The sequence below is a fragment of the Equus przewalskii genome, chromosome 19 (assembly GCF_037783145.1).
Source record: "Equus przewalskii isolate Varuska chromosome 19, EquPr2, whole genome shotgun sequence".
Taxonomy (NCBI): Eukaryota; Metazoa; Chordata; class Mammalia; order Perissodactyla; family Equidae; genus Equus; species Equus przewalskii.
Window position 1 is genome coordinate 7434668 of NC_091849.1, and position 26039 is coordinate 7460706.

Consider the following 26039-nt stretch of genomic DNA (forward strand, 5'->3'; position numbering starts at 1 on the left):
GTAACTGCAAAGCACTGCAAAACCATTGAAGTAGCTCCCCTTTCTCCATACCACACTAAAAAATAAATTCCAAGAGAGATTAAGAGTTTTAATGTCAAAAATAAGCAATAAAAGCTTTAGAATAAAATATTAGAAAAAAATATTTGCTTGAGATAGAGAAGATATTAAACAAAACAAAAATCTCAGAATCCAAAAAACGAAAGATTGAGAGATTTAACTACAAGAAAATTTTACCATGGTGTCTGCATGACAAAAGACACCACTAAGTCATCAAATGAGCAATAAACTGGAAGAAAATATCTGTATCATTATGACAGCCTTAGGGTTAATAACCTCAATATTTTTTAATCCTATAAATTAATAACAAAAAGAGGAACAACCTAAAAATATATGAGAAATAATGTATAGACCGGCAATTCACAAAAAAGGAAATGCAAATGACCGATAAGTTTATGAAAAATTGGTCAATTTCACTACTGATCAGAGAATCAGAAATTAAAACAATAATGAGATATCTTTGACAAAAAGTTGGAACACGGACAGTGTCCAGTCTTTGTGAGAATGTAGAGAAATGGACTCCCTCACACACTGGTGGCAGTGTGATTTGCTCCATTTTTTGTAAATTAAACGGTTTCAGAGGCTGGCCCCGTGGCTGAGTGGTTAAGTTCGTGCGCTCCACTGCAGGTGGCCCAGTGTTTCGTTGGTTCGAATCCTGGGCACGGACATAGCACTGCTCATCAAACCACACTGAGGCAGCGTCCCACATGCCACAACTAGAAGGACCCACAACGAAGAACATACAACTATGTACTGGGGGGCTCTGGGGAGAAAAAGGAAAAATTTTAAAAATTTAAAAAACAGTTTCAGCGTACATTAAAATTAAAAGGAGGCATACCAGCCGTCCCACTGCAAGTTACCTATTCTACAGAAGTAAAAGCTTCAGTACTTATATACACAGGATTTCAGCTAAGTATTATTTATAATGGTCAAAAAACTAAAAACAATTGGAAAGTCTATCCATAGGATTGAATAAATTATAGCAATTTTGTGTGTATATTATGGAGCTCAAATGATTTCAGTCTTACTACATTGATCTGGGAAGATATCCATGATATATTGTTAAGTAAAAAACAGATTGCAAAATAATAGATACAATACAATTCCACTTCGTTAATATAAAGCAATCTGACATACGATTTGCGTTTCTATAAAATAGGGAAACAAAAGGATTCACATCCAATTCTGTGATGATGGGGAGAAGCCGGAAGGAAGGGAGAGGATTAAGTTTTTCCTTTATGCTGTTCTGTATTGTTTAAAATTGTTTCAATCAACACGTGGTACTTTTATAATAATAAAAAAATCGTAAAAGGCGGAGAGAATTGTGCACCAGGTAGAAAGAGGACTGCACGTTTTTTACATCCGGGAAGCAGAGCCGCGGTGCTTGGCAGAGGGAGCCTCCTCCCCAGCTGCCCCCGCAGGGAGAGGGAGGGAAGGAAAGCCGGTAAGTTGCTCGGGCCTCTGATGTAGAGGACAGTGAAGCTTGCTGCCTGTGTGGGGTCATTAGTCAGTGTCCTATGGCATGACACAGCACCAGGCCACCAGCCCAAACACACAACCAACGCCTCCCTGGGTCTGCAGGGCGGGAGGGAGATCCGCAGCCAGCACCTGAGACCCTGTTCTTCCCTCCCGACGTCACACCATGCGTCCCGTGCCTTTCATCCCTGGGTCTACCTTTCCCTTAATTTTCCCCTTTAAAGAAAAATTAAATCTTAGGCTCTTATAAACAACCCCCAATAAACTCCAACTTGTGTTATGAAATTCCTTTTAAGAAATAAATAATTAAAATGCTGAGACTGGGTGACATTTTGCTTACTCAAAGCTGAGCGGTGGTTAATGGCCTTCGGCCTATCCTTGGTTTCCGTTTCTGAGGACTCGCCTCAGAGGTTAACCTGCTACAAACTTGGCTACTCATAAACTAAGGAGGGAGCTCAGAATGCACAACAGCACTCACTTTTTAAAAACTAATTTTTTGCTATTGCAATTGACCTCATCCATGTGATTATTAATTTGTTGAATTTAAATTGAAGGAAATTTGAGACTTGCACACAGAGACAAGCCTTTTATGAAGACTCCCATCTGGGAAGCAGATTTATGAGGCCTTTTGAGACCCAGAATCACTTTAGCATGAAGAAGCACCAGGCAGGCCACCCCCACCCCCCTCCTAAACTGAGAGTGTGGGGCTCCGGGAACCTGAAATGCAGAAAGATACCCAGATGGGAGGGTTCCTGAGCCGTTATGGTTGAGACCTGAATGAAGTTAACTTTTTAGAGTGAGTGGAATAGAACAGAGCTATTCTTTGAGGGCCGATTTTTTTTAAATGACTTCTCAACCAGGTGGCTGCTTGGGGCTTTGGAAGCTCAACATGAAATACAGGGAAGGAAGTGACAGCGTGATGGAGCAGAGCAGCTGTCAGCATCAAGTGAACACATGCAGAATGTTATAAAGGAGTAGAAGAGCCAGGAGCCCCAGCATCGGGCTGGAGGGGGTGGCTCCTCCCTCCACAGCCTCCCCTGCAAACCACATGTTGGCAAGTAAACAGAAAGATGGACGGCTCAATGTGCACTGAAATAGGATTAAAAGTGGCAATTTAATAGCAAGATTCAAGGAGGAAGCAAAGTAGCTTTTCCACGAGTTTGTTGTCAGAAACATCTTTCCATCATTTTTGCTCGGCTTTACAATACAGTATTGAAAGAGGACTCCAAAACACTATTCCGGGAAACTGGAAAGTGTTTTAATTCTCAGTGCTAAAGATGACACAGGATAAGCAGTCAACATTGAAAGTGGAGGCTTGGACAGAAACAACAGGGCCCTCATCCATAAGCTAAAAGTGACAGCAGCACTATTGACAACAGCCAAAAAGTGGAAAAACCTGAGCGTCCATCAACTTATAAGTGGATAAACAAAACATGATGTATATGTACAAACGGAGTAGTATGCAGCCTTAACAAGGAAGGAAATGCTGACACATTCTACAACATGGATGAACCTTGAGGATATCATGCTCAGTGAAAGAAGCCAGTCACAAAAGGACAAGTACTATACGATTGCACGAACACGTGGTTCCTAGAGTAGTCACATTCACAGAGACAGAAAGTAGAATGGTGATGCCAGGGGCCGGGGGGAGGGGGTAATGGGCAGTTAATGTTTAATGGGGACAGAGCTGCAGTTTGGGAAGATGAAAAAGTTCTGGAGATGGATGGAAGTGATGGTTGCATAACAACGTGAACGTACTTAATGTCACTGAGGCGTATACTTAAATACGGTTAAAATGGTAAATTTTATGTTATGTATATTTTAGAACAATAAAAAAGAAAGCAGGCAAGGCCACATTTTTCATGAATTCAACAAGTACTACTTGAGCATCTACTCCATGCTAAGGATGTGTGCGAGCAAAGCCGTACACTGAGAAAACAAGATTAATCATCCAGCTCAGGTTTGGCTCACAGGCTGCCAAACATCTCAATGAGAGCATAAGAAACTAAGTACATGCAACCACTTCACTATTTCCATCCCAAAGTTTGCAGTCCTGAAGCCAGATTACGTATTGTACAAATCTGATTGGCTTCTACGCTAAGTTAATTTCCCAACTCCCATCATTTTTGCCTGTGGCCAAAAATATGTTTGCACATAATTGATTCAAATGTTTTCAGGATAGCAAGCTCATTCTGTATTAAATACAGCCTTTGACCCCAAGAACCTTCAGAAGACACGGGTCTATTGCTCTTTAAGCCCTCCCACTTCAGTCTGAGAGAATGGACCAGGGCAAGATAAGCTTCCTGCAGATGAGAGAGAAGCATCAAGAGACTGAGAAGGTAAGACTCAGGGAGGGTCAACAGTAAAGTGAAAACTAAATCTGGTTCTCTGTAAGTTTCAGTTCATGAAACGGTATATGGCAGTGTGTGGTAGTGAGAAAAATTAGACAGAAGAGCATTTTAATCCTAACTCTGCCATGGAATTCATTCTGTGATCTTGGGCTGTCGGTTTCTGGACCCTGTACTCTCAGACTTCAAGTGAGGGAGAGAATTGCGATTTCATAGGGCAGAGTTCTCAACAGGAGCAGTCTGTCGGGTGGGGGTGAGGCTGCATTCTCCCCATCTCCACCCCTTCGCAGAGCCCTGCTGGGGTGACACAACCTGCAGCTGACACAACCACCATACTTTTCAATCGCCCCGGTAATTATAACACACCCTGCATCCAACAGTGGGTCACTATCATTGCAACTTTGGGAGGATCTGATAAGGAAAAACGTTGCCTGCATCTGGCAGAATACCTAATAAGTAGTCAATATTATTAATCTTTGCTTCCTTCAGGTCTCTAAACACAGGGCTTTTGAGCGAAGTCACTTCTGGTCAGGGTCTATAATTCTTTTCGCCTCCCATCAAATCTCTCCCTTCACGATTCCTACATACAACACATGTAAACGTGGGATGAAATGACCACAGATCTTGGGGAGGAAGGCCCTGGGGGCTTGTCCACTGACTCTTTTGCAGCCATAACTCATATTTCTTTGCACTCTTGGGTGAATTGCAAGTAAACCAAACTGTGAACATTTGTCCAATTAACTTGGGCAGAGCCTAAAGGTCATTTTTGTCTATCCTTGAATCTAGAACCAAGCGCAGGCCCTGTGGGGAGGAGAGCATGAAGAACCTGGGGAGACAACTTAGCATGAGGATGACAAGCACAAGCACAAATGTCAGCAAGACAGATTTAAATATTGGCTGGTCACTTGACAGAGGCATGACCTCAGTTAAGAACTTCTCTGGGTCTCCATTTCCTCATTTCTAAAACAGGAGAAAAAAAGACTCACAGAGTTTTGTGAAGATTAACTTGGGCAAAGCCTTAACACAAGGCTTAGCATATAGTAATTGCTCAGTAAGTAATAATGAATAATATGACACAGGAGCAAGACTCAGGCTTTCTGCTCACAGTAATCATACCTAACATTTACTGAACATTTGCTATGTGAAAGGTACTGTGCTAAAAGCTTTACATAGGGCAACTATCTCAAGCCTCACAGTAATTTCATGAGGTAAATTTTACCTTCTTTTCATAAATGGAAAAACCAAGGCTTGGAGAGATGGAATACCCTGCATAAGGCCATAGAGGGAGGAGCGAGCAGAGTGAGGCTTCGAAGCCAGTCTACAGTACGAGAAGCCACTATTGTGCTGCTGTTGTCCTCGCCTACGAAATGAGTATGTAAAGGGAACGCTCACATCACCTCCCCCACAAAGTGTGAGGGTCCACGGATATGATGGATACAGAAGGCGCAGCCTGTGGAAAGAGAGGGACAAATGCAATTATCAAAAGTCATGGACCCTGCTTGGAGAACCACCATCTAGACAAGGACACAAAAGACTACAACCCAGGGCAGGAAATGATTCACCATGACAGCAGTACCAATATGGGATAAAGAGACTTTTTTCTTTCCTTTTCTTTCTTTTTTTTTGGCAGGGGGGACGTGATTAGGTGTTCATGCTGCCCAGGTGGAAGACAGAAGGCCACATCAGTTGTTCCCCTCAAAGGGACTGTAAAAGAATACATTTGCTTTGACTTCTGTTCCCTTTAGCAGGAGGGGCTATATGAGAAATAGCTATAACATACACATATATTTTGTTCTTTTTGTATTTGCTTTGAATTATGTTTCATCCAGACAATTACGCATCCTGAGTGAGATGCCATTTACCTGCAGGACAGCAGGGAACTGAACAGGACTATCTCTTGAAGGCTCCTCCTGCTCCTTGAAGGAGGGGAGGAGGCAGCCCGGTGAACCGTAGGTCTGGCAGGGCCTGTAAGCTATACAGTGTCAGAGAGAGGAGGGTCCTGAAAGACCCGCAGGTCCAACCCCCACTTCTGCCTCACACAAATGCCGACAGCCCCTGAGCAGAGAGCTGGCCAGTGACCCTTCAGCCTCTGCTGGAATATTCTCAGGGGACTCACCACCCATTGCCACCCCTCCTTATATCAGTATGCTATGACTTCTGACCACAAAACCTAATTAAACCCCTGGAGTAGGGCTCTCCTTGGGAGTGGCTTTAGGAATATGTTCATAGATAAGGTGCGTTTGCCAGCACCTAGGAGTTTATGAGGAAGAAGGGAATTCTCTTCATTTGAGAACAGGTCCCAACAGTGTGCGTTTTGTATAAAGTCCCCTTTTCCACACGGACATGGGGTTTTCGTGGGTTGCTGCAAGTGGGTCTGTCTGTACTTGTTCACTGTGGCCTTGGTCAGTCCAACTCTGTCCCTAGCCTGCCTATTCTCCTAGCTGAAGCTCGCAGACTCTTGCCTGCACTCCCCGCCTGGCTTTAGTAGTATCCAAGATTGGGACCGAACCCAGGCAAGAGGGGTTTATGGACCATTAGCCCAACCCTCTGACACTTATCATCTCCCACTACCTCATCCGACTCTGTCCAATATTTCCCCCAGCTGTGGTCTTGTGGGTTGCTCCAGATACCACACCCCTACCCTACGCTTCAGTTCTGGAAAATGAAATCTCATCTCATTCCTTTTGTCTGGAAATCCTAGAAATTTCTGGAAATCTGCTTAGTATCCCAGTTCTTCTCAAATCCCTCTTGGACAGGGCTCTGCTGTGCTTTTGCAAGGTATAGGGCATGCTACTCTGAGGGCCTGCCATGCCCTCAGGCATCCCTGGACACCTGCTCTGCACTGTACCACCTGCCACCCCAGCCTCAGCTCATTGGAGCAGGTGTCAGACCTTACCCAAAAGTAGCCACCTATAAACCAGCCTAAAAGGTGGCTTGTGACCCCACCACCCTGCCCATTCTCAAACTAGGTCTTTATTCTTAAGGATTTCTAAATATAACACACATAGAATCAACTGGGAGTGGAGCAGTAACAGGAAGGAGAGGGCAATAAAATAATGGCCGTAAGCAGGAGCCATGAGGCGGCAGCGAGAAGAGAAAGTCTGAGGCAGCAGGAGAGCAGAGGCAGAGAGGGCAGAAGTGCCATCACAGTGGGAAATCAGTGCAGGGAGCCGGGCTCCCAGCCCCCTCCCCGTTTTTGAGGGGAGAACAACTGGTTGTAAAAGTAACACTAGACCTTGAACAGCCTTTCTGTTCTCCACAAGGCCTATGGGAGCATTTCCCACCTCCCTTCATTCTCTGGGTATCCCTCCACCAAACCCCATCACCCGGGCCAACCAACTTGGACTCCACTCTTCACCACCTGAATACCCGAACTAACTCAGCAAGGATCTCTTCCAGGGACCAGAGTCCACCCCTGAGCCACGTTCAGGCACCCCCATCCCCCTGTGTCTGCTGAGTCACGCCCAGGCCTGTCTTCGGGGCACAGCAGCCCATGGCCCTCACCAGCTCCCAGAAATAGCACAGGCCCCAGAATGGGAAGACCTGAGCTCAGCAGCTGTCCCAGCCTCTTCAGGCAAGTGCGTAAATTTCTCTGTGGTTATTTTCTCACCCATAAACTGAAAGGTCTCGTACCTGCTCCACATACTCACAGGGATGCTGGGAGGATCAAACGAGGTCAGGGAAGGGCAAGATGTTTGGAAGAGCAGCAGTAGCATGCAAGGGGAAGGTGGTAGGACATTTATGATGACTTGCTATCTACCTGTCAGTGCCCCCACTCCATCCATGCTGACGTCGTGCTCCACGTGTCTCCTTCCCATCTTATCTTTCCTCCTGCCCTCTCTAGAGCTCCCATCTTGCACCTCAGATCCACAAGGCCCTGGTGTAGGCAAGCTCTTCTGTAGCCGCTTCCTTTGACAGGAGCCCCTGCTCCATCAGGGCGAACTCCAAAACCTTGTTATCATCTCACTGCATCCCTCTTTTTCTTCACTTTTACGGAAGCTGAACTTTCCCCAGAAAAATTTAATTTCCCTGGGGTCAGCACCATCACTCAGAGACCAGGCAACTTCTTCCACTTCCAATGGATTCAACAGGTATGTAAAAGGACGTGGGGTCAAACTTTGCCAATTTATACCACGTTGAATCCATCAAACTGTCACCTTTCTCCTCCTTTAAACTTTCACACCCTCTACTTCATCACTAAAAGGCACGTGAATCACCAGCCCTGGCTCTAACTGACCTCCTCGTCTTGCAGGGGCTCTGTGGCCAGGGAGTAGACCAGTGGTTCTCAAAGTGAGGCCCCTGGACCGGCAGCATCAGCATCACCTGAGATCTTGTTAGAGAAGCAGATTCTCAGGCCCTACCCCAGACCTCCTGAGTCAGAAACTCTGGGAGCGGGGCCCAGCTCTGTGTCACAGCCTGCAGGTGATTCTGCTGCTCGGGTTTGAGAACCACGGACCTAGATTACAAACTGTCTCATCTCCCCGACTGCAGGAAGTCCACCCATGCGCCTTTTCGGCTTCCATTCAGGGCACAGTTAGAGACACGCCTCACTGGAACAGAAGGATCTGATCCCCTGCCGACTTGTGACGGCCAACAACAGCAGCTCTGCCCCTGCTCAGCCTCTTCCCCTATCCCTTTGCTGGTTTCCTATAACAGCACCTCCAGATACCTTCTTTCTCCCTAAGCTCCATCCCACTCACTCTCCCTTTCAGTCTTGCCCTCGAGAAGGCTGATGAGGGCCAGAAGAACGGCCTCCACACTTGGAGTCAGAAGACCCGGGCTCACCGCTTACTGGTGTGTGATCTGAGGAAATGGTTAAGTGAGCAGCAGTGAAGTGACTGGCCCAGTGCTCAAAAAGATCACCAAACGTCGCCGCCCAGGGCCATGCTCTGCTCCTCCATTTCCCCATCTGCGTAATCAGGATGGGAAGACCTACCTCATATGGGCCACATCACAAGTCATATGCAAAACAAAATGGTCGACATGAAAGCGCTTGGTAAACTTGAAGCCTTACTAATCAAGTGTGGTCCAGCAGCAGCAACATCCCCTGGGAGGGTGTGAGAAATGCAGACTCCCAGGCCCTCCCCAGCCCTGCTGAATCAGAACCTGTATTTTAGCAAGACCCCCAGGAGGTTCATCTTCACTTTAGAGTTGAGGAAGTGTGATTGAAAGAACCAAGAAAACACAAGATTTTATTTAAGTATTACCATCTTCAAGTTTCTCTGTCAGCCTTCTCTTCCTCTCAACAGAACGCTCTTCCCCACCTCCAGAAGAAACACTGGCCCCTTTCCTAAGTCTGAGGCAGTCGTCCCTAACCAGCTGGCACGTTAGAACCACCTGGGCCAACCCCAGGCCAATTCAATTAGGCTATCTTGGAAAAGGGTCCAAGATCAGTATGTTTTTAAATTCCCCAGGTGACTCTAATGTGGGCCCAGCGGCGGACACTCGACAAGCCAACCACCCTGCAGTTCCATCACCTCCATTCTAGTGCCTCCTGGGGAACTTAGCTGCCACACTGTTTGCCTCATCTCTCTCTCGACCTGTCCCTCTCTGCCTCTCCACTCCCTGCCCCAACCTTATCCACTGATCTCCCGTTCCCATCCCCGTCCCCTAGCCTGCTTCTCCTTTTGGCTCCCATCACTGTGCCCTGTGGCTTTCGCTTGACCAGAGTTCAATAAATGTTCATTGATGTGGACTTTTGACCTTCCACATATACAAAGCCCTCCACCTGGACGCCAAATCGTCCCTGGGTCTCATCCTCCCTCCAACCTGTCCCGCTTTCTTTCCTCGAAGATCCACAGGCAACTGGATCTCCATTTCCTCAACAGGCTGACACCCTGCTCTCTAAGGCAGAAAGCCTCTCCCACCATCTCTCTGAGGCAGTCACACCACCACCTTCAGACTCTGCTCAATGCTGGAGAACTCAGATAAAAGGCGCTTTGTTGTTAATTGCTATTAGGTAAACAAGAGAGGATTCCTGAAGGGACCTCCAGCATCCATGAGACAATAGATCAAAGAGGAGCCCAAATATGCCACAGGAGGCCAAAGAAGCAAGAAAGGGTTGGTTGTGCCCCACCTGGGAAACACCTGCCCTAAGACTGGGCATCTGAGGGATCTTGCCCCTTCCATGGCAAATGAGCTGGAAGGGAGTTCCGCCTGGACCTGAAGCAGAGGCCAGACAGTAACAGAAGAACATACATACTCCATAAGGAAACATAGAGAAAAGCCCACGGGCTGGCCCCTGTAGCTGAACAAAGGAATCAGGAACTCTTGCTCTAGGCATCATTGGGGAGCTTGGATAAGCTGCCCTGTGCCACACCCTCACACACACATACCTGCAGGATGCAGGTGTTGTTGAATTCTAGAAGCCAGACTTGAAAGTAAGTCATTGCCCACTACTTATTTCAATCATTTTCTCGTCAAATATGTGATCGATGCCTTTTCCCTGCTGGGCAAGAGAATCACAGCACAGCCCCTGACCTGAGGACGCCAAAGTCTAAAGGGGAAGGACAAAACATAACCCGATTACCAAGTGCTGCCAGTGGCTTAACACACAAAAAAAACTAATCAGTGTTATGGGACACAGGGGAGGGACCCACCTGTGGTGCCAGGAGATAAGATGAAGTTTTGTATGGTCCGGAGACCACCAAGAGCTCTGAAGATGAAAGCAGGGGCTCACCAGGACTCCCGCCTTAGGAAATGTGATCCCTTTTACCTCTTCCCCCCCCCCACCCACCCCCCCCTTCTCCACACAGTTAATTGCCGGAAATTAGGAAATCAAAGACCATCATTTTAAGGCTTCTCATCAGAATTGTGGAATGAGAGCCAGCCCTAATGGCCTAGTGGTTAAAGTTTGGCACACCCCACTTCAGCTGCTTGGGTTCAGTTCCCAGGCATGGAATCACCCAACTTGTCTGTCAGTAGCCATGCTGTGGCGGCAGCTCACACAGAGGGACTTACAACTAGAATATACAACTGTGTACTGGGGCTTTGGGGAGGGAAAAAAAGAGAGAGAGGAAGATTGGCAACAGATGTTAGCTCTGGGCAAATCTTCCCCAGCAAAAAATAAGAAGAATTGTGGAATGGTTGTCTAAAGAGTTTGTACTGATCCTACTGGAGAGAATGACAATGTTCATTTCCCCAAACCCTTCAAAACCTCAGGCACTGTCACTGAAGCAATGAGAATGTCACTCTGTTAGGTGCAAATGGAAACTAAGGGTTGTGTTGATTTATGTCTCCTCAATTACTACTAAAATTAAACATGTTTTCAAGTTTCATGGCATGAAATTCATCTTTAATTTGCTTCTTCCTTCTTTGTCCCCCACATCCAAAGCCATGTTGTTTTTCCTCTGATGGTGTCTCTTTACTTCGTTCCTGTCTCTGCATCTCTGATGTCCCCAGCCCAGTCCAAGCCCACAGCCACTCCCCTCTTTTCCTGGCCTGTCTCCCTGCCCACAGTCCTCCCCTCTGCAGTCCACTCCCGGCATCGTGCTTAACTTGCTAAACCATCACTCTCATCAGGTCACTCCCTCTATAAGAAGCTCAGAGGCTCCCAGTGGCCCAGCGATTGAGTCCTCTGCGAGCTTTCCAGGTTCTCCACAGAGAGGCCCCTCCCTGCCCTTCTGGCACCCTACCACCCCTCATCTCAGCTCAGCCCACTTCCTATCCCTGACTCCCAGCCAACACTGCACTCCTTTGAGCTGTCACAACTCTGAACTCCTCACGGAACCTTTTCCTCGTTATTGGAGAGGAAATCAACAGCTGTCTTCCTACGATGCCATGTAGTTCGCCATTTGTGACTAAGAACCAGTTTCCTATAGAAACGTGTTAAATGTTGATAGGCTGCCTAACTGAAACAGCTGAAAACCAGAACAGAGCTGAATCACAGGGCTGGGTCCTTCCCACATTCAGGGTTCTGGGAGGTGTGTGGTGCTTGTAGAAACAGCACATCACATCAAAGAGACCACAGCTCAGTGAAATCCCTGCTCTACCACCCACTAGACTGTGACCTTGGGAGGTTACCTAACTCTGTAAACTTTCTTTTCCTGGGTGTCACAAGTTGGGGTTTCCAGGATGAAGATGCAGAGATGGAGTTTGGCTTGCAGGGTATTTATTGGGAATCAATGCCTGCAGACAGGGGAGGTGGAGGAATCAAGATTGGGCAGAGGGAGAAGCTGAACTGCAACAAAGCTTCAGCCAACCCCGTGGGGAAATTTGGAGCATATGTGGTCCATCAGACTGGACCTTCTTGGCCCGGGTGGCCAAGCCTTTAAATTCCTGCCTGGATCCATCATTGAAGCAGACAGCCCAGGATACACATGACATTGAACAAGAGGCTGCCTGTTGGAGGCGCTCTGCTGACATCACTCCCACCACTGGAGCTACAAGCCTTTCCTTGAAGGAGGACCTGGACAGCATACCTCCTTACCCACCACGCTTGTTTATAGAATGAGGATGATATGAACAGGACCTACCCAATGTTGTTGAGACAATGAAATATGCTAAGCATTTAGCACATAGCACACCTGGCACAGAGTGGGATTCAGTAAGTGTTTGCTATTATTGCCATTGCCGTCACAGGTAGAGTAAGAACTGGAGAAAGAGTTCTCCCCTTTCTTTAATTCATCCAATGAGTAGGTAGTGACCACAACCAGGTGTCAGGTACTGTTCTATGAAAGGGAGTGCTGGTCTGAGGATATATGTATTCAATAGGTGGCCATGGCTGGCCTCATCAAGAAGAGAATCTGTGGCGTAGCAGTTAAGTTCACGTGTTCCACTTTGGCAGCCCAGGGTTCACTGGTTCGGATCCTGGGCACAGACCTATGCACCACTTGTCAAGCCATGCTGAGGCAGTGTCCCACATATAAAATAGAGGAAGATAGGCACAGATGTTAGCTCAGGGCCAATCTTCCTCGGCAAAAAGAGGAGGATTGGCGGTGGATGTTAGCTCAGGGCTAATCTTCTTCCAAAAAAAAAAGAAGAGAATATGTGAACCAAGACTTGAAGGAGGTGAGAAAAATATGGGACAGCCGTGCAACAGCCCTGCGGAGGGAGCACACCTAGAATGTTCAAAGCCAGAGGGGCAGAAACAGAATGAGCAGAGGGAGTGGAGCAGGTGAGGTCGACGAGGTGACAAAACTGCTTCCCAGGTGAGGTGGTGTGCCAAAACAAATCAAACTCGTATGTGGTCAAACCTCACCACCAACTCAGGGGTTCAGAAATACAGGTGACAGGGCAACATGATAAACACCCTGGGGAAGTAATCAGCAAAATTAAGACCGTGGGAAACTCCACAAGAAAAATAAACTAGTTCCTTCAAAAACAACCCAAAATTTAAAAATTGCAAGAGGCAAAAAAAAAAAGAGGAAACTATAGATTAAAAAAGACAAGTATATCCACCAATCCCACTAAACACATAAATCTTATTTGGATCCTGACACAAACAAGCAAACTGTCTTCCAATTAGTAATCATCATCACCATCTTATAGTTGAGAAAACGTGAGCAGTAAGTGGATATTTAATGATAGCAAGGAATGACTCTGGGATGGGTCTATCGGCCACGTGATTTCAGGAAGGGAGATTGTGGATCTGGAATCTGCCGAGAATTCAGAGAGGCCTCCAGCCCCAGTGCTGCAGACAAGTATTTAGATAATAACTCTGTTTGACTTTCCCAAATTCCTGTCGAATATGTGCGGGAAGCACAGCCCCGGGCCACCCTGGTCAGCACTGCTAAGAGGCCCGGGAACATTCCTGGTCTTGCCCATCTCGCCTCCCTTCCTTGTCACATTGTATGAGAACCAAGAAAACTTGCGCACCTCAGATTCCTACCCTGCGCACAGCACAGAACGTTGCCATCACTGCCTTCGACAGCCCCACCTTCTTTTCCCAGCTCTGAGGAAGCTCTCCGTCATCATGCTCAGGTCCTGGACTGGGAGTTCCCAGCTTTGGTCTCTAACTCGGCTTGAAGACTGACTGACTCTTCACCAGACCCTTCGTTCTTTTTCTTTCTTTAAAAGAAGGTCCACACTCAGTTTTCTCTCCAAGCCAAATGCGTTGGGTATCGGAGAGCACATCCCTGGATCAAGTGGAGTATTTTTTTAAGTATTGTAGGAAGGAAGTTTCTGAGTTAGATGATTGCTACTGGTACTTTACTATAGATTCTGAAAAGATTGGAAAATGAAAATGCACAGCCACTAGAAGCTTCACAGCTGGGCAATGGGTCTATTAGCAGCACCTCCCCCCCTCTTAAATAAGAATGCCTTTCCCTCACTGGCACAGGATGCCCCTTTTCCCACAAAACCTCCTCATTTCACCCACTTGATATATCTAAGAAACTGGGCTTGGCTTTATGCCTGGTGACAGAGCTTTTGAGAGCTATTCCCATGTGGCTAATAAAGGTCACACTCTCCCTCTAATAGCCAGATTTGCATTTGCTTTCTGTTCAGTTAAAGAAGATTTGCTTGGAAGACAGTGCCCAGAAAAGAATAGCCAATGATATTCTTCACAAACACCATCTCCTGAGGGGGCAACAGGCAGGAGAAAAACACTTGAATTAGAATCAATTTTCAGACCTGTCACTAACCAGCTATGAGACATCTTTTGCCTCTTGAGATATTAGTTTTCTCATCTGTAAAGTAAGGCATTTGGACAACATAATCTCCTTCGCTCCTTTCTGCTGCAGAATGCTATGATCTTTCTAATTTACTGCATTATCTCTCACTCATCCTTTGTCATTTATTTCCAATTCATAATCAACAGGAATTGAGTATATATTGAAAACAAAACACAGTCATGCATCGCTTAACGGGGATACATTCTGAGAAAAGCATCATTAGGGGATTTCGTTGTTGTGCAAACATCATAGAGTGCACTTACACAAACCTAGATGGTCTAGCCTACTACACACCTCGGCTATGTGGTCTAGCCTATTGCTCCTAGGCTACAAACCTGCACAGCATGTTACTGTCCTGAGTACTGTAGGCAATTGTAACACAATGGTAAGTACTTGTGTATCTAAACATAGAAAAGGTACAGTAAAAATATGACATAAAAGATAAAAAATGGCACACCTGTACAGGGCACTTACCAGGAATGGAGCCTGCAGCACAGGAAGTTGCTGTGGGTGAGTCAGTGAGTGAGTGGTGAGTGAACGGGAAGGCCTGGGACATTAGTGTACCCTAGTGTAGACTTTACACACTGTACACTTAGGCTGCATGAAATTTATTAAAGAATAGCTTCTTTCTTCAATAATAAATCAACCTTAGCTTCCTATAATTTTTTTACTTTATAAACTTTTTAATTTTTTTAACTTTCTGGCTCTTTTGTAATAACACAGCTTAAAACACAAACATATTATACAGTTGTACAAAAATATTTTCTTTATATCTTTATTCTATAAGCTTTTCTCTATTTAAAAAAAAATTTTTTTTTACTATTTAAACTTTTCTGTTAAAAACTAAGACACAAACACATTAGCCTAGGCCTGCACAGGGTCAGGATCATCAATGTCACTGTCGTCCACCTCCACATCTTGTCCCCCTGGAAGGCCTTCAGGGGCAATAACACATGGAGCTGTCACCTCCTATGATAACAATGCCTTCTTCTGGAATGCATCCTGAAGGACCTGCCTGAGGCTCCTCTTGAGGAGGGGTCACTCTTTTCAGAAATACGTCCCTGGTGGTTTGCTTGGTTTGTTTCTTTTTTTAATAATAGCTTTGCTTATAAGCAGATAATACACCAAGAATATTCCTCTCTACCAATGAAAACCTTTCAGTGTTGGGGTCCATGTTTCCAAACTTTTTAAGAAGCTTGTTGAGGTCTACAAAAGCTTCTGCTAAACTTTCACTGTGAATATTCTTGGGGGTTCTTCTTTTTCTTCTCCTGAAGTTTCCTTTTCTCTTGCCTCTTCTTCAGCTATGCAATCTTGTTCTAGTTCCAACAGCTCCTCATTAGTCAATCCTTAAGGAACCACCTCCCGGAGCTCTTCAGTGTCATCCTCATCCACACCCAGGGTAAAGCTGTTTGCCATCTCAGCCGCAGCCTTGTTGATGTTCACAACCTCTTCATCCTTTGAAGTCATGGACAAACCGCTTGAGAGTCCTCTTCCAGATGTCGTTCACACACTCGTTGGTGACATCATCCCAAACCCAAGCAAGCTTCTTGATGCAGTCATAGGTGTTTTAATCCTTCCAGAATTGCAGTGTCCTCTCAGTGTCTTGCTCAGTTGCACCAATAGCCTGAGCAAAGGTCTTCCTCAGGTAGTAGGCCTTAACTCCTTGATCCATTGGTTGGACCAAAGAGGTGGTGTTTGGAGGGAGAAACACTGCTTGATATTTGGATAAAGATCTAAAAGGAGGGTGTCCAGTAGCATTATCAACAATAAGCAAAATCTTGAAAGGTACGTTATTCTCCACACAGTACTTCTCCATTTTGCTGACATAGCAATTCAGGAGGGCATCTTGGAAGAGGAGCTGGGTCATCCATGACTTCTTATTGCTTCTGTAGTACACTGGTAGTGTGTGTTTATTGATATGCTTGCAGACCCTGAGGTTCTTACTGTGTCAGATCACAAATGGTTTCAATTTGTAGCCTGCAACATTGCCCCCAAACAAGACTGTTATCCTGCCCTTAAAAGCCTTGAAACCTGGCATTTATTTGGCCTCCTCATGGATGAAAGTCCTTTCAGGCATCCATTTCCAGAATAGGGAGGTTTCATCCACATTGAATATTTGCTCTGGCAAGTAATTTTCTTCCACAACCAATTTATTGAGAGTTTCCAAAAATTCTTCAGCTGCTGTCACATCAGCACTTGCAAATTCACCACTCACTTTCACATTATGTAAGGAATAACAATTCTTGAGTCATTTAAACCACCCAGAGCTATCTGTAAATTCAACATCGTAGTTGGGTCCAGCCTTTTCTTTCAACATCAAAATAAGACTTTTGCTTTGGCTGTGATCATCGTGACGCTGAGAGCGATATACGCTTCTGTGTCTAGGCTTCAATCCAGGTCATTAGAAGTTTCTTCATGTCTGATATAGGCCCTTCTCAAATTTTTGTTAGTCTCATTGTCTTCAAGGAAACAGATCTTTTAATGGCGTCTGTCGCTTTGTTCTTGTTCTTCAAGACTGTAGCTGTGCTCACAGGAATGGGACATGCCTGACTGGTGAGCAATAACCATCACTGATTTTCCACCTTCATAGTCCTTAATCACTTTCAATTTCATTTCCAGGTCAATCACTCGACATGGCCTCTTACTGGCAACATTAGTAATGGATTCTGTATGCTTAGGGGCCATGATGAACAAAACAACAGGAGATTAAATCAAGCACAAGAGAAAACGATGCAATCAAGAGACACGGTAAACACGACATGTATGAGGCAAACACGAGATGTATGAGGTTGCTGCAGGCATAATACGGCATACTGTTTTACAGTAAACTAAGTAGAAAGATTATTTATTTAGATTATTATCTAAAATAATGATAAAAAGTATAGTATAGTAAATACATAACTAGTAACATTGTCATTTATCATCAAGTATTATGTACAGTATGTAATCGTACGTGCTATACCTTCATATGACTGGTAGCACAGGTTTGTTTACGCCAGCATCACCACAAACATGAGTAATGTGTTGTGCTGTGACTTTATAATGGCTACAGCATCACTAGGTATATAGAAATATCTCAGCTCCATTATAATCTTATGGGACCACCATCATACATGCGGTCCATCATTGACTAAAACATCATCATGTGGTGCAAGACCGTAGGTCATAAATGATTACAATGCAATACCTAGCAAAGATTAAACAAGTCCATTTAAAAAATACAAAGGATAAATACATTTCAGAGAAGAAACACAAATAGCTGATAAATATATGAAAAAATGCTCAACCTCACTAGTAATCAGGAAAATTAAAATGAGGTGCCGTTTTTTCTCCCTCAAAATGGTAAAAATGTAAAAGATTGATAATGTCAACTGTTGGCAAGGATGTGGAGAAACAGGAGTGTAACTCAGGACAAACTTTTTGGGGACAGCATTATCTACCAAAATGTGAAAGTTTAGTACCCTTTGATCTGGGTCTATGAACCCACATTTTAGAATGTGTGACAACATTGCATGTAATAACAAAACAATTTAGACATAAACCAAATGTCTTTCTATAGGGAAATGGTTAAATACAGTACAGCCATGCTATGGAATACCACGCAGCCACTAAAAAGAATGAGGTAAATTTATACAAACTGATAGAAAATTATACCCAAAATACATTGTCAAGGGAAGAAAACAAGCAATCCAACCGTACGTAAAATATAGTCCTATTACTATAAAGCTCTCTTCATTCTCCTCTTTCTCTATATGAATATGAGTGTCTGTGTGGAGGAGGGCAGTGGATTGATGGAGGGATGCAGAGGCAGGGTGGCTGCAAGTGGTTATATAGACTGAACATAGGACATTCATATGGTAGACATTGTGGATTTGCATATTTATTGTTATACAATTTTCTGGCAGATGGCAGGAGTGCCTTTTTCTAACTCACACAAACATACCTTATAGGCCAGTGGCAGTCCTACAAAGGGGACTTTCATCTTATTCCGTATATTTGTGCATTATTTTTACAAGCATGCATCACCCTTATGACCAAAATGATTGGAAAATTTGAACATCGCCCTTGACTTCAATTAGCTAACAGTCTAATGGAAAACTGAAAAAGACAAGGACCAAAATCATATAGTCTTCTAGCCTGATCACCCTTAGATAACTTGAAGACAGCTTTTGCTTTCTGAAAATCTTCTAGTTCCCGTAACTAGTCTGACTTTTAAAATCACAAAAATCAGACAGCTCCATCTCGAAATTCCGTATATTCTCACAGTGTTCCAAAGTCTTCCCACAGCTCCAGGTACCCCTTTTCTTCATGCTTCAAACTCCCTTCCATTGCTCTCCCCGCCCACTCTCCCTACTGAGGGGCTTTCCAGTCCACGGTCATCCATCTTCAACAACAAATCTTCCTTGAAAGGACTCAAGTCCAGAAACACTTTGGGTCAGGCACCAGCCGACATCAATAAGTTTTCTTCTCAAAGTTTTGGCAGTCGTACCTGAGGCCCCTCCCATTCTAATGAGACACTTTCACATTTATCAGTGAATCCTCCCGTATCCCAACGCATTCATTGATTCATTGATTCAACAGAAAATTATTGATCATCTTCTCTGAACCAGAGCCTCAGCCAGTTGAGTCAGACACGTCCTTATCCTCAAATCTGCCAGTCTAGTAAAGCACACGGAGACATCAACAAAGAACTGTGAGTCGAGATGGTAACGCTACCATGCAGGCACAGTGCTGCAGAAGCCCAGACGAGAGATCTCCTATCTGGAAGACGGAGAGGGCTTCAGAGAGGAAAGCTGTTGGGACTGAGCGCGGAAGGCTAAGAGGAAGGCAGGAGCAGGGATTCTTGGCGGGTGTGGTGAAAGACACATTGTAGCTCGAGCAGCAGGTGCTGCAGAAGTGAGGTTGGAATGGACTGCATGCAAAGGACTCTGGAACGGATTCAGCCGGTCACAGGGAGCCACCAAAGAAGATTAGTCAGGGAAACACACAACAAGCTGTTTTTTTGGAAATATAGCCATGGTAGCAGTTTGAAGGATGACCTAGAGAAAGCAGGACTAACATCAAGAAGACCAACTAGGAGGTTGGCGCTCTAGACTGGGCACACAGCCTTTAAAAATTGACACACTCAGGGACATGAACAGACATTTCTCCAAAGAAGATATACAGATGGCCAATAGACACATGAAAAGATGCTCATCATCGCTGATCATCAGGGAAATGCAAATCCAAACTACACTAAGATATCACCTCACACCTGTTAGAATGGCAAAAATATCCAAACAAAAAGTGACAAATGTTGGAAAGGTTGTGGAGAAAAAGGGACCCTCATCCACTGTTGGTGGGAATGCAAACTGGTGCAGCCACTATGGAAAACAGTATGGGGATTTCTCAAAAAATTAAAAATAGAAATACCTTATGACACAGCCATCCCACTACTGGGTATCTATCCAAAGAACTTGAAATCAGCAATTCCAAAAGTCCCATGCACCCCTATGTTCATCGCAGCATTATTTACAATAGCCAAGATATGGAAGCAACCCAAATGCCCATCAACTGATGACTGGATAAAGAAGATATGGTGTATATATATATATATATACACAATGGAATACTACTCAGCCATAAAGGATAAAATCGTCCCATTCACAACAACATGGATGGACCATGAGGGTATTATGTTAAGTGAAATAAGCCAGACAGAGAAAGATGAACTCTGTGTGACTCCACTCATAGGTGGAAGTTAAACATAGAGACAAAGAGAACTGATTGGTGGTTACCAGGGGCAAGGGGGGGTTGGGGGAGGGCACAAAGTGTGAAGCGGTGCGCCTACAACATGACTAACAATAATGTACAACTGAAATTTCAGAAGGTTGATAAATTATCATAATCTTAATAAAAAGTTTAAAAAAACAAAAACTGACACACTCAAACAGGAAATAACGCTCCAACCTCATATAGTCTGAAATAAATTACATTATATTGAACCTCCAATGTTCTTCTATTTGAAACCAAGTTTGGATTTTAAGAGAATACAGAAATTTTAAACTCTGGTTGCAATTACATATCCTTAAGACATCTACCAGAAGAATGGGAGCTGACTTGAATATGCTTTATCCAAAGATTGACTAAAGGCACTTAGCTTCCCTTTAGGAATCTGCACATTGGAGTTCAGGGTTAAAAAAAAAAAAAAGTTGAGCTTAACTATTTTCTTAGCCATGAACTATAATTTGCACTTGGCATCAGCTGCTTAGAATTAGAAACTTCCATCTTTCTTACATCAAGCACATAGCTCACGTTTTAAGGTGGAAGTTCATTCCTCCATCTTCCATGCCATTCTTCAAAACGGTGGAGAGAAAGAGGAAGGAAGCCAGGCAGGCAAAAAGACAAACCCCATGAAAAGTCTCTCTCTGTCTATCGGAGCTGAGAGTTTCTTTCGTGTCTGCAAAACAAACATGTGAGTCAGCCTGAGAAATAGAACACCTTGAACAATCAGAAAATTCCACATGTCTCACCTACAGGTACCTTCAGGCTGATCTTCAGTATTTCTTAGGGTCAAAAAAGCCAAAGTGGAAGGGAGAAAATGCAGATCAGCTGTGGCAGGAGGAAGCCTGGCCAGAAAACGAGTCCATCAGGACAGCGGGTGTTACTCAACCTTCAAGTTCAAACAGGACCTGAGTGCTTCAAAGGGGAGCTACCTAATGGAGAAGGAAGCTGGCTGCCCAGGAGAACGTCAGTCATTAGGAGAAAAAACATTTCAAAAAGGAAGGTAAGGGATTCAAAGAGTTTTTGAGATGATATGCACTTCTCACACAAAACACAAACTTGTATCTGAAAATTTGCAGCTTTTCCAAGCACATTAAAAATTAACTGAAAAAGAAAAAAATCTTGTTTGGCCCATTCTCTTTATATTTGAGAAGTTTTATTAACCTTAAGTTTCTGCACATACTATTGTCTACATAAGTAAAATAGGAGAATGTCTATATAAACGTAGAAAGTATTTTCATGGAAATAAACTAGATACAGATTCTAGGCCGATAGTTAACCATTAAGTACACGCGCACACACACACACACACACACACACGCAGAGTAAGCACTTGCAGTCATTGCCACACCAACTAAATGCCTTTAGCAATCAACATCCTGGACATTTGAACTTTTCCTCCAAGAGCCAGTGTTTTCACAAACACCATCTCATTTCTACACACAACATTCCCAGGACGTTCCTAGAGGCAGAGACTATCTCCATTTTGTAACCATAAAAAAATGAGGTTCCAAAAGGCTAACTGACTTGCCGCAGGTCACAGAGTCATCAGTGGGGGCCCACACTCCAGGGAGGCAGACAGAGGTCACAGGGAACTCTCTGGGCCCCTCCACGACAAAAGCCATTGACACTAAAACTATATTTTAACGTTTCAACAACCATTTTGGACACGATCGTTCCCCAAACCACATTGTAATAGAGCTGTCACTTTTGTTCCAAGAATGCTCTCTGATGGTGAAGAGTTCAACAAGCCTCCTCCTTGATCCAAACTGGTTTGCCCAGACCTCCTCGCTCAACAGGTGGGAGGAAGTGCAAATCTGGGAACCAAGACTTGCAAACAGAGCCAACTCAAAACAGAATCCAATCATCACCACAGCAAGCTCCCCAACCTGCATGTGAGCTTCATCTCCTTTCCGGGCATAAGTCAGAACCTTCACACTTAGTGTAAATAACAACCAGCCCGTGAAATCCCTAAGACGCTTTCTCAATGTCCCCTAACATTGCCTGCTCGCTCAGCCCTACAAGCCCCTTCAGGATCCAGGCCGAGTTGTTGGCCCCAGTTGTCCTAACTGATGCCAGTCAGGGAATGTGCCACACTCTCTCTCACCTCTGGGCCTGTGCATAGGCCATGTCCCTATCCGGAAAACTCTCTGCTGGGGTCCCTCATCTGCACCACTTGTTATCCACTCATCCCCCATGCTATATGTCACTTCTTCCAGGAAGCCTTCCTGACCTCCCTAGCTATATGTTTTCGTAGCACCCTGTCCCTCTCCTAGCCAACACTCCACACAATAATTACCTGTGGACTGGTCTGCCCCCTCTGTTTAGACCACGAACTCCAGGAGGACAGGGGCTGGGTCCCTCTTCTTCGCCATTGTGTCTCCAGCACCCAGAATAACGCCCAGTTATGAATAAATGATCAATGACTGTTTGAAATCAACAAACATTTATGGCTTACCATTAGGGCAGACCCACTGCTAGACACTGAAGATAGAAAGATGAAGACGTAATGTCCTTTTCCCTCAGATAAATTATGATCTCTTAATCTGTGATGGCTTTTATCTTTATTTCATAAACAGATAGAGTTTTACAAAAATACAACTACTCAGTGGGTAACTGTTGAGAAGGGCCCAGTGAGCCCTGGGGCTAGTTACAACTAAAACAAGAATAACCTTCTCTTTGGTATCAGTGATGTTTCTGAAATGTTGAGTCTCAGATCTGGCTTTTAAACTACTGCTTCCTGTGAACTAGCACAGAGATGAGAATACTCTAGGCCACAAAGTAGCATCATCCTTAAGGCCGACTGCGTGGCTGCCTCCCCAGAGCAAGGGGACTCCAAACGCTGACCTTGCTAGGGACAAAAGTAGAGTGAGCAGTGAGGGAGACTAGGTTTTCCTTCTCTTTGCAGCTGCCCTTTCCACAAAATAACTGTGAATAACAGAGAAACTCCAGCCAACTAAAAAGGAACACAACCTCACGCCTTTGACCTAACCTTCCTGAGCTCTGTTTCTAAACTAGCCCTGCCCCATCCCTGGATACAGGGATCCTAGTCGGTGGTTCTCAAAGTGTGGTCCAGGGACCCGCAGCTTCAGCATCACCTGAGAACTTGTTGAAAGGCAAATTCTCCGGTCCCTCCCCAGACACACTGAACCTGAAATGCTGGAGCGGGGCCCGGCTTCCTGTTTTAATCGGCCCTCCAGGTGGGTCTGATGCACAGTCAAGTCGGACAACCACTGCCTGGTGCTTTATCTTCACAGGCTCACTGCTCGCTGAGTTCCCTTGTTTACGTACTTAAACAGCTTATTTATTTCATGTTCTCCCTCACTGGAATGAAGTTGCCTGGAAACTAGGACCTTGTCCGTGTTGCTCAGGGCTCTGCATTTCTATGACTTTGAACGCGCCTGCATCTGATGGTGCTCAGTAAATGATGGTCGAGTAAACCAATCTTCCTCTTTTTCTTGTTTTCCCGGGAGCTGGCCAAGAACCATCCTAGAAGGAGTTAAATTCCTCTCATGAGTCATCTGGCCAAGACACTGGTGATCTGTCCCTGGATGATAAGGCTCCAAGGACAGGAGATGTGACATGGCCCATCTTCATGACCCTTTGTCCAAACCCCCGAGGCTGGAGTGCTCACGCATAAGTGTTCTGAACTCACCTTCCAAATGTCAGAGGCCTGATGTCATTCCACAGTCGAGACATCTTGGGCCCTGAATGGATTCGGGATCACTAAGGAAATCCCCTCGACAGGTGAACGGACTCTTTGTAGCCCCTCCAGCACTTCTGATGAGTCAATGCGGCCAAGTATGGCATCCTCTGCAGGGTCCCCTTACCTCCGTGCATCTGTCAACTCCCCTTCCACAGCACCCAGGGGAGCAGAACTCAGCTGCTCATTACGGTGCGCAAAATTCCATCTCTAGGTTTCATGGTTTCCTAGGGGGAGAAGTTCTCCCCAACTAGGTCAAAGTGTCAGGAAAGCCAGATCTTGGGGCAAGAGTCAAGTGAAACAGCCATTCATAAAAAGAAAGATAATAGCTGCCACCTATGTTACACCATACTCACGTCATCTGGTGTAAAATGTACGTACTGTGATATCTGTTTCCCTCAGATGAGGAAACTAGGGCTTGGAAAATAACCTTTCCACGGCCTTACAGCCATCAATAGGTGGACCTTGACCTCTAACCCTGATTTGACCCGGAAGCTCTTCTTAACCTCTAAAAATTGATGAGCGTACAGTGGCCGTCAGGCCCCTCCCCTACATGGGCCAAGCCAGCTGCAGTAAATAATTTACAGCTGCAGCTGTAAATACCTGTGAGGTAGGGAGAGAGAAAATTAATGTTTAGGAGGGGATAAACTGGGGGATTTGAAGGCCAGGTTAAGAGGGCTCTTGGCTCCCAGCTTCTCCACCCAGTCCGTCTGCCCGTGAGGATGCCACGCCCCTCCTCCTGGATTTGCCTTGGACCTGCCTGGACGGTTAATATTAACCTGAGGTGATGAGCTCCCTTGCCAGGTTCCAGGGCCTCTTAGAAAGGTGGGATGCTGACTCACTGCCTACGTGGCAGCCACGTGTTTCCACAGCGCCTAGGCAGCAGCAGCCAGCGGGCGGCCTCCTGCGCTAAGCAGAAGGGCCTTTTCCTCGGGGCGAGGAAGGGGAAAAGTAGCTGGTTTTCAGTGTCTCCATCAGGGGAGGAAGGGCGCGTTAGCAAGGAGGAAGGAGGGCGTTCCAAGCAGCTTAGGGAAAAGCTTCCCCTGATGGGCTCCCTGCTGCTCCATCTGCCGTCTACATCTCCGGAGGGTGTCTCCAGTTTTCCCCAATCACCAACTAACACGCAAGGGGAGGCCGGGCTGGTGTGGAATGAAGATTTATGAAAAGCACAACCAAGGAAGGGTTAAAGGCAACCTGTGATATGACCTGTCTGCGGAACGCTTAGCCCCTCCAACAAGGCCCTGCAAGTTCCAGAAGCAAAGGCCAGGTCTCCCTGTCTCTCTGCCTCGCTCCCACCCTCTGGAGCACATTTTCTTCGCTCTGAAGACAGAGGTGCCTGAGGCTGTCAAACCTCCTCCCACCGCACCCCGCCCCCAGCATGTTAGCAAATCTCTGGATAAGGATAGAGAAGCCAGGCTTCACGCGCCTTTCCTTCTGCCCCTGTGAACCTCCCAACAAAAGTAAAATTAAATAAAATGAAAAGTTCTGTGCAATTGAGATTGTAGAAACTGACAGCTACAAACCTGGCACACATGGGAATAACAGGAGAGAGCACGGGACCTGCAGATGTCAAAAGACGTTATTCTGAACGCAAGTGCTCCTGCCGGGAGGGAAGCTGCCCTGCGGCTTCTCTCAATGCCTTTAACCCTAAAAACACCGTGGCAATGCTGAGACAGATCTGGGTACGCTGGCAGGGGTACATCCACCTTCTCAGCTCTGACACCCCCAGCAAGGTTTGAAAGCTCAGGAAGTTCCAAGAAAGCCCCTCTCCTGCCTGACCTGCTGGTACTGAGGCGGAAGCATGGAGGAAGAAGAGAGGCTGGAAGGCAGCAGCAACGTAAATCCAGCCCTGGGCCACAGCCCTGAAGTAAAGCCCTGACTTTCAGGAGGCTAGGACTCGCTCAGCTTCTGTTAAGCTGAAACATGCCTGGTGCTACAGCTTATGGGCGCTGGCTAATCGCACCTTCTGATTCACACCATTATTAAACCGACAGCTTGGGCAACAAGGAGAATCACCCAGGGCCCAGCGCTCCAGGCCAAAACTGAGCAGAGTGCAAACTCAGGGCACGCAGATGTTTG

The 26039-nt window shown here is 45.5% G+C and overlaps 2 long non-coding RNA genes across 3 annotated transcripts in view; one reads left to right on the forward strand and one right to left on the reverse strand.

Annotated features, from left to right (window-relative positions):
- LOC139077232 (uncharacterized) overlaps window positions 1-21191 on the reverse strand; it is a 66727-nt gene extending 45536 nt beyond the window's left edge. Inside the window, exons 1-2 of one of the 2 annotated variants that reach the window (XR_011529560.1) lie at window positions 21017-21191; window positions 20789-20933 (exon numbers count right to left, since the gene is read on the reverse strand). This is a non-coding gene — a long non-coding RNA (uncharacterized lncRNA). Of the gene's footprint in view, window positions 1-20788; window positions 20934-21006 lie in introns of both variants that reach the window. The other variant, XR_011529561.1, reaches the window with a different exon arrangement.
- On the forward strand, window positions 3686-11158 carry LOC139077230 (uncharacterized). The gene is made up of 2 exons (XR_011529557.1): window positions 3686-3872; window positions 4668-11158. It is a non-coding gene; the product is annotated as an uncharacterized lncRNA (long non-coding RNA).
- Window positions 21192-26039: the final 4848 nt, after the last annotated feature.